Below are 12,806 nucleotides of genomic sequence, written 5' to 3'. Positions count from 1 at the left end.
AATGTGTTACTGTGCTACTGTATAAATTTCCATACTGTAAAAGCAGAATACCAAAATGTACTGTCTTTTTAAAAATCATTTACCGTAAAAAAAAATCATTGTATAGGTCGCACTGGCATAAAAGTCGCTCCCCCCTTTTTGTGACTTCAAATTTAGGAAAACATCTTTTTTTGTGTTTAAAATACTTTTTTTTACAATTTATGTTTTTCCCAACATGCTCAACACCAATAAATAAAGAAAGATACACAGGTTTAGTTTCAAAATAACTCTTGTTTGCAACATTTTATTCCATTAATAATTTGACAGTGTTGTTTCTTGTTTTAGTTAAACTGCTAGAAAACTATTCAATTTTTCAAAATTTCAGAAATTTAAAAACTAATAATTAACAGAGCGTAAAATCAAGTTATACATCCCACATCACATCTGTAATAAACTACTGTTATTTTATTTTAGCTTATCAAGTATCCATACAAGTTCAAGAACATACCTTCTTTGCTTTCCTGAACATTTCTTTCCAAAATCATACTTAGACAACAGTTCCAGCTGCATTTGGCTTTACAAATGTGTTGTATTAATTCAAATTTAAAAAGAAAAGTATTAAACAGTGCTGCTTGCATCAATAAAAAAGCAAAAAAAAAAGCAATAGACTAAACAGTGTGCCATCTAATAACCAGTAAACAAAACAGTTTAATACATCACAAACAGCAGGTATTTATATTTGTGTAACAGCAAAGATTTGAAGGAAGTCATCCTCGAGGCTGCTTCACAGAGCAGGATTCATCTAGTTAATGTAATCAACAAGTTTTAGAATTCTGCCTGAAGGGCAGGAGTGAACCAAGAGTCACATATCTGATAACTGCAGTATAATGTGTACAATTTGTCCCAAGGTTTATTTTTCTTAACCAATCTAGGTTAGAGAAAGTTCCTGTCCACATTTAAAAAACAAAAAAAAAGTACAACAGAAACTCACTACAAGCTTTTTAACATGCAGTTCAGTCTTGCTCATATAATTCACAACTAACTTAAAACCAAAAGAAACAAAAAACATACTATTCTTTAAAAAAAAAAAAAAAAAAAAATTAAAAAAAAAAAAGTCTTCAGGCCCAACTTGGTCAAGAAGGTACCAATACCATTTATGATCTGGAGAGCATTACTCTGGGTGTATTATTATTTGCATAGGTCTATTTGACAATTTCCTTTTTGTGTCAATAATAATAATAATAATAATAATAATAATACATTATTGGATCAGAAATGCAAAGTCTAACTCAATTGGAGGAACTTGCTTGGTCTCAATTTTAGCAGTCTCTAAAATCTCAATATTATAATGACAATATTTTATATACAGTAGAACTGTACAGTATATAAGGTATAATCATAATCAGCAAAACAAAAATAGCTGTTTGGTTCAAAGATCTGTCATTGCAAGCATGAAAGTAGCTTCCTGAATTGCTTTACCACATTATAGCAAATGGGCTGGCAGTATAGGTAGGGTCTGGTTTTATGTACATTTAAAGAAATTTATAATTAAAGTTCGGGAGGAGGGTCAGACACCAATCTCTGCATCACCAAATTGAATCATTCAATTTACACATTAGCTAATTAAGATTGTTAGCACTATAAATACCCTCTTCACTTACCTCTCAGTTGCGTTTCGATTTCATCGTAAATACACGCATCATGGTCAGTATTCTGGATTATTCCATTTCGGCGGATGATGATCTGTTTGCCGTTTCTCCGGAGCCGAGATCCACTCAACCAGCCCTTTCCGGGCCAACTCCATGACAACTTCGGTCGGCGGTATTGACCACTCCAAACTTCTCTGCCCAGATGTCTGCTTCTCCTGTCTGCTGTGGCTCCCGCCTGGCCACTGGTTCCTCAGCAACTCCTGACATCAGAGACTGGACGATCCCCAGGCTCCAGCTTCATCTTCGTAGCAATAACATCCCGTTCAAATCTACAGCACGTAAGGAGAATTTGTTTATGTTATTTCTTTCCACTCTGGAGCATCCTTCCCGTCGCAGGCGCTATGACGTCAGCACAGATCGTTGCTATACAGCTCGCCCCTAGTCAAAGCGCGTCTACATCCGGAAAACTCAGAAGCCGGGACCACAGCACCTGTCAATCAAAGGCTCATTCAGCAGTTCCTGAGCATTCTGGCTCCAACTATAACCTTTCAGGTTACCTCCCCTCACTGCAGGCATCCAGCAGGCCCCTGCAGTGACCTCTTTGGCCACTAGGGGCATCCAGCAGGCCCTCATAGTGATCTTTTCTCCATGAAATGCTTTTCTTTCTGCTCCTCAGAAGTTTTGAGCATTTGTATCCAGAGTCTGTGTTTACAGTTAGGATCGGCTGCTCCCGCGATCCATCCCGGCGTTTCGACACCCGCCACTATTGTCAACATGCAACTGTAACCTTTCTGGTTACACCCCCTCGTCACTGCAGGCGTCCAGCAGACCGCTGCAGTGACCTCTCTGGCCACTATGGGCGTCCAGCAGGCCCCCATAGTGCTCCCTTCTCCTCCAACTATAACCTTTCAGGTTACCTCCACTCACTGCAGGCGTCCAGCAGGCCCCGGCAGTGACCTCTCTGGCCACTATGGGTGTCCAGCAGGCCCCCATAGTGCATAGTGCTGACTTCAGCAAGGTCCCGCAGCCCCCTTCTATTCCTTACCTCAAACGGTTGCCCAGCAGGGCCCCGCTTTTCCATCCACTCTTCCACCCTTCCCAGCGGTCCTCCAAAACGTAACCTTTTAGGTTACCCTCCCATCACTGCAGGCTTCCAGCAGGCCCCTGCAGTTTCCTCCCCGTCCACTATGAGCATCCAGCAGGCCCCCATAGTGGCCCCTTCTCTGTGAGATGCTTTTCTTCTTTCAGCTCATCGGCAGTTTATTCAAAACACTTACCATTTCCGAGTTCATTCTAGCTCTCAGCCATTTCAGGGACATTATATGCGAATTCTATCCCGACCGCCGGCACAAGTTGGATAATTGTATGGCGATCACTTTAGACTTCTGTTAGATTCGGAGGTTCCCATTTGTTTGAATACCACAAAGCCTTCTCTGCCAAAGCCGCTGCCCGTCTCTAACAATGGAACCAGAGGATCTACTGCGGTACACTGGACCAATACATATTCTGGTTTTCTGCTCCATGGCCCGAAGAATTCAGCACCATTCCTATACCCGATCACTCCTCGTCATTGTACAAAATGTATCCAGTTGCTGTAGCTGCATTGCTTTTGCGGATTTAAAAATTCACATTATATTCAACATTCCCTTCCCTTCATTTTCAATGCCCGTAGCATCATCCTATATTATGTCCCTTAAGAACAGAGCTATAATTTCAATTTCCGGCATCCCGTTTTTCTACAAACTCATTTTCGGCGTCCCAGCTCTACACTCAGCAACTCATAAATTTCACTAATCCTGAAAGGGCTTCAATGATCAGAATCTCTTTCTCCCCCTGCTTGCCTACCTATCACCATCAACGTACTTTCTTAAGCGTCAGTAGCCTGCCTGGAGGAAGGGCAATCGAATCAGCCATGGATTTCCAGAGGTTTATTTCCCAAAAATGGGCTTTGTTTTCCTCTCCTGCGTGCTGATGATCACTTGTTAAAGGTTGGCTAAACCTTCAAGTGGGCTATATTCAATACTAATCATGGCATTGAGACCGGCTTGTTCTTTTTGGGGGTCTCAGCCTCGTCCAGTAGGCCAGGCAGCGAGCCCTCAAACCAAGTTAGATTTGATTCCAAATGAATGTGTATATACAACATACTTCTCTGTAAAATCACATACTCCGCATTCTCCACAATAAATATTTGTACTAAAACATTCTGTGATTGGTGTTTGTCCCGAACTACTGAAATGAAATTTATAATTAAAGTTCGTGAGGAGGGTCAGACACCAATCTCCGCATCACCAAATTGAATCATTCAATTTACACATTAGCTAATTAAGATTGTTAGCACTATAAATACCCTTTTCACTTACCTCTCAGTTGCGTTTCGATTTCATCGTTACCCACCACCTCCCCATCTCCAACTTTCTTAAAAACAATTTCTATGTTTTATCAATGGGGGTCTCAGCCTCGTCCAGTAGGCCAGGCAGCGAGCCCTCAAACCAAGTTAGATTTGATGCCAAATGAATGTGTATATACAACATACTTCTCTGTAAAATCACATACTCCGCATTCTCCACAATAAATATTTGTACTAAAACATTTTGTGATTGGTGTTTGTCCCGAACTACTGAACTCACTATTATCTAGCGTTTGACAACTATGTTATCTTGAAATATTAATGGTGGAATTAAATCTCAGAACACCAAACAAGAATGAAGTGAAAAGTGTCACTAAGGTGTTTGTTATTTTAGGCCCTAATTCTGTAAAAACATTTATGCAAATTGACAACCTGCCCGTCATAGAAAATAATTATGTCCTCTGTGGATAACACTGATATTTTTTTTTTTTTTGTGGTCTATACAAGCTATGACACTTGTAGTTAAAATGGCCAGAAAAAGATTGACAAGGCAATGCTGAAATGTTAAAATCTAGTTTTCCCACAATAAGAATCTAGATATTTTCAATAACAATGCAGTAAAAGTTTTTCCTGTTTAGACTATCAGCTGTTTGCCAGGAGTGTTACCCTCTCTCTGCCTGCAAATGTGAACTACTTTTCAAAGTGAGAAAACCTGCACTTTGCCTGCACTGGGCTTCTGAATCACACACTTCCCAAACAATCACACCAATGGTCTTCTCATGGAAATAATCACAATTCCTATGATTGTTTTAGACTGGAGGCCAACATCCCTTTGGCCCTGTTCAGATTAGTTCCTATGTCGACAGCTTTCAATGGATCAGCCAATCAACTAATAGCGAACCATGAAATTCAAGTGTATTATTTGAAATGGTCATAATAATTCCGAAACAAAATTAACGTTGGTGTTTGGAATTGAAACTCTCTTAAGTAGGCCTTTTCTGAAATTAGAGGAGCTCAGGACCTGAAATAAATTTATCCAGTTTGTTTCAACACAACAAATAAACACACACACATCATCTTGTACTTGCACACTTTGCTGTATTCTACTACTGCTCTCAATCATAATTATACTTTCTGTATCTTGTACTTGATTTTACTGTTAAAGGTAACTATATTCCTGTTTTTTGTAATTGCTCTTATTTGAAATCATTCTTATCCATTTATTGTACTTACTACTTGCTCTTAATGGAATTTACTCTTAAACTTAAAAATATTTGGTTATAACTGCCCTTAGTCATAATTACTCTCAAACGTAATTATTTACTGTAATTTTTATTTTCTCTCATTTGAATTTGCTCTTACTACTGATTGTATTATATTCTATAACTGCTATTATCTGCAATATGATACTTTGTAACATGACACTTTCTAACAACTGTAAGTTGCCCTGGATAAGGGCGTCTGGCAAGAAATAAATAAGAACATATAAAGCTAAATAAATTTATTTTATACATTGAACACATTATTCTACATTTGTGGACCCAGGGCCCAATTAGGATATATTTTTTAATAGTAATTTATATGGTAGTTCATCTTTAATAGAAACAATGAATAGTGCTTCCAAGCCAGCACAGGTATCACAGCCAGCACAGGTATCATAGCCAGTACAGGTATCACAGCCAGTACAGGTATCACAGCCAGCACAGGTATCACAGCCAGCACAGGTATCACAGCCAGCACAGGTATCACAGCCAGCACAGGTATCACAGCCAGCACAGGTATCACAGCCAGCACAGGTATCACAGCCAGCACAGGTATCACAGCCAGTACAGGTATCATAGCCAGTACAGGTATCACAGCCAGTACAGGTATCACAGCCAGCACAGGTATCACAGCCAGCACAGGTATCACAGCCAGTACAGGTATCACAGCCAGTACAGGTATCACAGCCAGTACAGGTATCATAGCCAGTACAGGTATCATAGCCAGTACAGGTATCACAGCCAGTACAGGTATCACAGCCAGTACAGGTATCATAGCCAGTACAGGTATCACAGCCAGTACAGGTATCACAGCCAGTATAGGTATCACAGCCAGTACAGGTATCACAGCCAGTACAGGTAAAACATGTTTTTAAGACAACCTGTCAAAAGCAGTTGCTTTCAGAACAGTTTTGGTTAACAGTCATATTCAATCTGCCAAAGAAGACTGTGCATTGGCTTAAGGGTGATCATTTTCTTACAGAAACAAGGATTATTTAAATTTAAGAAGATCTTTAAAATTAAGTTTAAACATTTCAGCTACATACTGTACTTATCAGTGGTATTTTGTCATTTCTGTTTTGTACCCCTAAAGCAGCATTTTATGGACATTGCTAGAAGTAGTATTAATATTTCACAGTAAGTGCAGTATATTACAGAGACTTATGTACTTGTAAAAACATTTCAAGATGGGAGGAAGCTTGTGTCCCTGTGCAACCAGCTGTAAACAATGTCTTCTTACTGATTAAACCATGAAAGAATGACATATAATCAGAAACAGTGTACATGGAGTGTAAATTTCATCATGACTTGGCATTGTAGATCAAAAACAAAACTGCAACAGTTACAAGATAACTGCTCATCTGCAACATATCCAATATATAAAAAAGATCGAGCTGTTCTAATAAAACTAACTGTACAGTACGTACATACATCTTGTAAAGTACCATTTCGTATCAAAAGCCACAGATAGCACACCAAACCACCAGGACACATCCTGATTATGTCATATCCCAAACTGGCTAACAACTGGATGGCAGAAAGAGGTTTATTAATTTATATATATATATATATATTATATATATACATATATATATACACACACACACACACACACACACACACACACACACACACACATACATATATATATATAGCTCTGGAAAAAATTAAGAGACCACTGCAAAATTATCAGTTTCTCTGGTTTTACTATTTATAGGTATGTGTTTGGGTAAAATGAACATTTTTGTTTTATTCTATAAACTACTGACAACATTTCTTCCAAATTCCAAATAAAAATATTGTCTTGTAGAGCATTTAATTTGCAGAAAATGACAACTGGTCAAAATAACAAAAAAGATGCAGTGTATTCAGACCTCGAATAATGCAAAGAAAATAAGTTCATATTCATTTTTAAACAACACAATACTAATGTTTTAACTTAGGAAGAGTTCAGAAATCAATATTTGGTGGAATAACCCTGATTTTCAAGCACAGCTTTCAAGCGTCTTGGCATGCTCTCCACCAGTCTTTCACATTGATGTTGGGTGACTTTATGCCACTCCTGGCGCAAAAATTCAAGCAGCTCGGCTTTGTTTGATGGTTTGTGACCATCCATCTTCCTCTTGATCACATTCCAGAGGTTTTCAATGGGGTTCAGGTCTGGAGATTGGGCTGGCCATGACAGGGTCTTGATCTGGTGGTCCTCCATCCACACCTTGATTGACCTGGCTGTGAGGCATGAAGCATTGTCCTGCTGGAAAAACCAATCCTCAGAGTTGGGGAACATTGTCAGAGCAGAAGGAAGCAAGTTTTCTTCCAGGACAACCTTGTACTTGGCTTGATTCATGCCAAAGCTGCCCGATTCCAGCCTTGCTGAAGCACCCCCAGATCATCACCGATCCTCCACCACATTTCACAGTGGGTGCGAGACACTGTGGCTTGTAGGCCTCTCCAGGTCTCCGTCTAACCACTAGACAACCAGGTGTTGGGCAAAGCTGAAAATTGGACTCATCTGGGGGTGCTTCAGCAAGGCTGGAATCGGGCAGATTTGTCTTTGTGAAGGACGCATGAATCAAGCCAAGTACAAGGTTGTCCTGGAAGAAAACTTGCTTCCTTCTGCTCTGACAATGTTCCCCAACTCTGAGGATTGGTTTTTCCAGCAGGACAATGCTCCATGCCACACAGCCAGGTCAATCATGGTGTGGATGGAGGACCACCAGATCAAGACCCTGTCATGGCCAGCCCAATCTCCAGACCTGAACCCCACTGAAAACCTCTGGAATGTGATCAAGAGGAAGATGGATGGTCACAAACCATCAAACAAAGCCGAGCTGCTTGAATTTTTGCGCCAGGAGTGGCATAAAGTCACCCAACATCAATGTGAAAGACTGGTGGAGAGCATGCCAAGACGCATGAAAGCTGTGCTTGAAAATCAGGGTTATTCCACCAAATATTGATTTCTGAACTCTTCCTAAGTTAAAACATTAGTATTGTGTTGTTTAAAAATTAATATGAACTTATTGTCTTTGCATTATTCGAGGTCTGACTACACTGCATCTTTTTTGTTATTTTGACCAGTTGTCATTTTCTGCAAATAAATGCTCTAAATGACAATATTTTTATTTGGAATTTGGGAGAAATGTTGTCAGTAGTTTATAGAATAAAACAAAAATGTTCATTTTACCCAAACACATACCTGTAAATAGTAAAACCAGAGAAACTGATAATTTTGCAGTGGTCTCTTAATTTTTTCCAGAGCTGTATATATATATATATATATATATATATATATATATATATATATATATATATATAATATATTACACACACAGTGCCTTGCAAAAGTATTCAGACCCCTGACCAATTCTCTCATATTACTGAATTACAAATGGTACATTGAAATTTCGTTCTGTTTGATATTTTATTTTAAAACACTGAAACTCATTTTTTGGCCCATTCTTCTTGGCAGATTTGCTCCAGGTTGTTCAGGTTGGTTGGACGACACTTGTGGACCGCAATTTTCAAATAGTGCCACAGATTCTCAATGGGATTGAGATCAGGACTTTGACTGGGCCACTGTAGGACATTCACCTTTTTGTTCTTGAGCCTATCCAATGTTGCTTTGGCCTTGTGCTTGGGATCATTGTCCTGCTGAAAGGTGAATTTCCTCCCAAGCTTCAGTTTTTTAGCGGACTGAAGTAGGTTCTCTTTCAGTATTTCCCTGTATTTTGCTCCATCCATTCTTCCTTCAATTTTAACAAGATGCCCAGTCCCTGCTGATGAGAAGCATCCCCACAGCATGATGCTGCCACCACCATACTTCACTGTAGGGATGGTGTGTCTTGAGGCATGGGCAGTGTTAGGTTTGCGCCACACATAGCACTTTGAGTTTTGGCCAAAAAGCTCTATCTTGGTCTCATCTGCCCACAAAACCTTTGCCCACATCGCAGCACTCTCATGCTTTCTGGCAAACTCCAGACATGCTTTCAGATGGTACTTTTTGAGTAATGGCTTCTTTTCTTGCCACCCTCCTATACAGGCCAGTGTTATGCAGAGCTCTTGATATGGTTGACTGGTGCACCATTACTCCACTCTGTAGCTCCTTCAAAGTGATTGTTGGCCTCTCTGTGGCTTCTCTCACAAGTCTTCTTGTTTGAGCGCTGAGTTTTGAGGGACGGCCTTTTCTTGGCAGTGCCTGGGTGGTGTGATGCAGCTTCCACTTCCTGATTATTGATCCAAATGTGCTCACTGGGATATCCAAACACTTGGATATTATTTTGTACCCTTTCCCTAATCTATGCATTTGTATTACTTTATCTCTAACTTCTGTAAAATGCTCTTTGGTCTTCATTTTCCTTCAGATTCACAGCCTGACCAATGATCCTTCAACAGTGGGGTTTTTATCCAGAAAATGTGACAGCAACTTTAATGGTTCACAGGTGGAGGCCAATGGTAAGGTAATTGTGTCCTCGTTAGGGCAATTTCTTTCATCGGTGTAAACTGGGAGCTTCCACAGCAACTTATGCAAGCAAGATATTTCAGTTTTCTATTTTTCATAAAATATTTCCCAACATAAAACCAATGTCACCTTACAATAATTGATTTTGAGTTTCAGTGTTTTAAAATAAAATATCAAACAAAACAAAATTTCAGTTCAGTAATATGGATATAATTGGTCAGGGGTCTGAATACTTTTGCAAGGCACTGTATATATATATATATATATATATATATATATATATATATATATATATATATATATATTACTACATTTAAGAAAATCTGACCTGTTTAAATTGTTTTCTAAATATTTATTTTAGGCAAACTTTCTATTGTCACTCTGGTTACCAAGAAAAGACTACTTGAATACATGATACCAATTACTTAAATACATCTAATCAAAACTACTGTTATCTAGCCTTATAGTGCTATTTTTGCATATATTTAGCTCAAAAGACTCAGGGTTCTTTTAAGACAAAGAACCAAGACTTTTTCTGGTGTAAGTAGTATCATGACATGTGTATTAAGGCTAACAGGGTGACATAGGAGGCAGGACGGGTTTAAGGGAGTTTGTGGGCATTTAAAAACAACGTTTGGGGAATGTAAACAAACGGGGCTGTCAAATAGTATTGTTTTAATCAGGTAGGGTATATAGAAGGATATAGGCAGAATATAATTTAAAAACACAGATATAAGGGAGTTATATTTTTGAATAAAACTATATATTTTTAAATGAGAGTGACACCATTATAGTACTTTTTTAAATAGCAAAACCTAACTGTAGGTTAAATTTAAAGTATATCACAATGTTCTGGAAAAGGTGTCGGCAAGAAAGAAGAGTTTCACAACTTTTAGTTAAACAATTTACTCGAGATTAAATAAATCAGTATTTCTACTTTTCTGAGGATCAGCGGTTATTGTATATTTATTTTTATTTGAATACCTTAGTAAAACTAATATTGCTGCTTCTCCTAAGCATATATATATATATATATATATATATATATATATATATATATATATATATATATATATATATATATATATATATATATATATATATTACCTCTGCTTCAGGTAATATTAGCATACGCGTACTTAATAGTAAAGCCAAAATGGCGTTGAAACAAAGTTTTCTTACTGACTAGGTATACATTCAACTGCTTACCTTTATACGGTCAAATGACGCGTTTCCAAAACTATTTTTCAATCGTATCCACCTTAGAATGCTTCCATTTAACTTGCTTACTTGTACTAACGAGGACTGCCGCTTTCAACTCCCGGCCTGAAAGATCAGTTCCAGGGTAAAAAAGCAGGAGATTTCATGGACGATTTTTAAAGCAGTATGTGATTAGGATCAAGAATGGATTGAATTCCCAAAGCGAATCCTTTCGAATAGAACCCAAGTTTTTGAAACATGGAATGTATTCCTCTTATTCGGCTTTTTCTTGTTTCATTCTTCCTGGTATTTCCAGTCAACAACCATAATGTGAGTTTCCCGTATCCTCCTTCAAGCTCTCTGTACTGCTGCTTGAATTCTGTGAATAAAATATTTGTTGATGAGCGGCGGTAGTGAGTCGTGTTTCTCTCCGGGCACCTGAAACAGAGATGTTTTGATAGCAAGGTCAAACCCCGCCTCTTTTGTTTATTTTGTGCAGTCCTGCTACCGAGTCCCCTTCCACACATATACACCAAGTCATGCGGTTTAGTAAGGGAGGAGAATATCTGCAATGTTGAGTCACGTAGGTGTTGCAATGAAGGCGTAGCCAAATGCAAATGTAGAAGTTGTATAGTTCCTTACGTCCCCGCTGGACAGTTCATACCTGGTTGCATGTGTGCGCACTGAGCAGCTTTTTGAACTGATGATGTTAACTTGCTGGTTTGTTTTCAAAATTGTGTTATACACTGGTGAAAGCACATTTACAGCAATCCATTGATTAAGTAATACAACTACTGTATCTAGAGAGCTGATTATATTATGCTAATACTTCGAGAGCTCGTTCCCAGTGCAACAGCCTACAACCTCAGGGTTTCCTCATTGTGTTTAAATTCCCCCATGTTCTTTTTTTTCCACTGCAGAGATTTTGTCTTATATAGTCCATTAATTCTAGCGTTCTTAAACTCTTGCTTGTTTCTAAATTCCTTTCACAAATCAGATCTTGACTAACACTTGTCCTCTAATACACCCTTGAAGAGTTAAAGAATAGATTGTGAGCTGTAACCAATAAAAAAAGAATAGAATTGTTTAATTGTCACAGTCCATTATATATATATATATATATATATATATATATATATATATATATATATATATATATATATATATAATATTTTAAGTTTGTGTTTAGTTGGCTTTGAACATGTTTGGAGAAGACAGTGTTACATTTCAACTCTGTTAGCAACACTATGCACTATATGGACAGAGAGAGTAGGTGTGGTTAGTAGAGTTGAAAAGTCACATTGTTGCAAGATTCAAATGGAATGTGAAAGGCTGTTCAGTCCCAGTGCAAACTGCGTCAAACTTTGTATACGCAAAGAAGTCAACTGACTGGTTAGTGTGGTTTTCAGATATTATTTACAACACCATTGTGGATGGCTCTGGGTTCACTGACAACTGGGTTATTGTATATTGGAGCCTTTGACTGCGGTTTGGGTTTAGGTGGGCAATCCTTTTGGAAGGTTAGGATTGTGGAATCACCAGGATTTACCAAACAGTCAACACACAAAGGGAGATGTTGGTAAGGATTCTGGGCCATAAAAGGAACCTGAAAGAATATGATTGCAAAGCTCTAAGCACCAAGAAAGCCACAATGATAATCTAAGTTGCACCAGGTGCAGCTACAATCTAACTCTTGGTCAAATTCATCAAGCATTTTTTACAATCCTCACCAAACATAATGACAGCAATATAGAACATAAATATGTGTCTGATAAAAAAAAATCTCATGCCTGCCTACTGTCCTACATGGCAGTGAATGCTCAGTTATGACACGTTCACTCATGTAGGGGTCAACTAAAAAGCTTTGCCAACAGCCGTCTCTCTTAATGCTCATCTTGAAGGGCCTTGAA

General features: G+C 38.4%; 1 protein-coding gene across 10 annotated transcripts in view; it reads right to left on the bottom strand.

Annotated features, from left to right (window-relative positions):
* Nucleotides 1-11,489, bottom strand: part of LOC117409345 (inactive ubiquitin carboxyl-terminal hydrolase 53-like) — a 68,673-nt gene extending 57,184 nt beyond the window's left edge. For 5 of the 10 annotated variants that reach the window (XM_059002764.1, XM_059002788.1, XM_034908860.2 and 2 more), the window contains exon 1: nucleotides 10,906-11,488. The gene's annotated coding sequence lies outside the window, so the exon portion shown is untranslated. Of the gene's footprint in view, nucleotides 1-1,640; nucleotides 1,958-10,905 lie in introns of all 10 variants that reach the window. The other 5 variants (XM_059002776.1, XM_034015256.3, XM_059002767.1 and 2 more) reach the window with 4 other exon arrangements.
* Between the last annotated feature and the right edge of the window lie 1,317 nt (nucleotides 11,490-12,806).

The sequence above is a fragment of the Acipenser ruthenus genome, chromosome 2 (genome assembly GCF_902713425.1).
Source record: "Acipenser ruthenus chromosome 2, fAciRut3.2 maternal haplotype, whole genome shotgun sequence".
In the NCBI taxonomy this organism is placed as follows: Eukaryota; Metazoa; Chordata; class Actinopteri; order Acipenseriformes; family Acipenseridae; genus Acipenser; species Acipenser ruthenus.
This window is presented reverse-complemented; position numbering and strand designations above follow the sequence as displayed.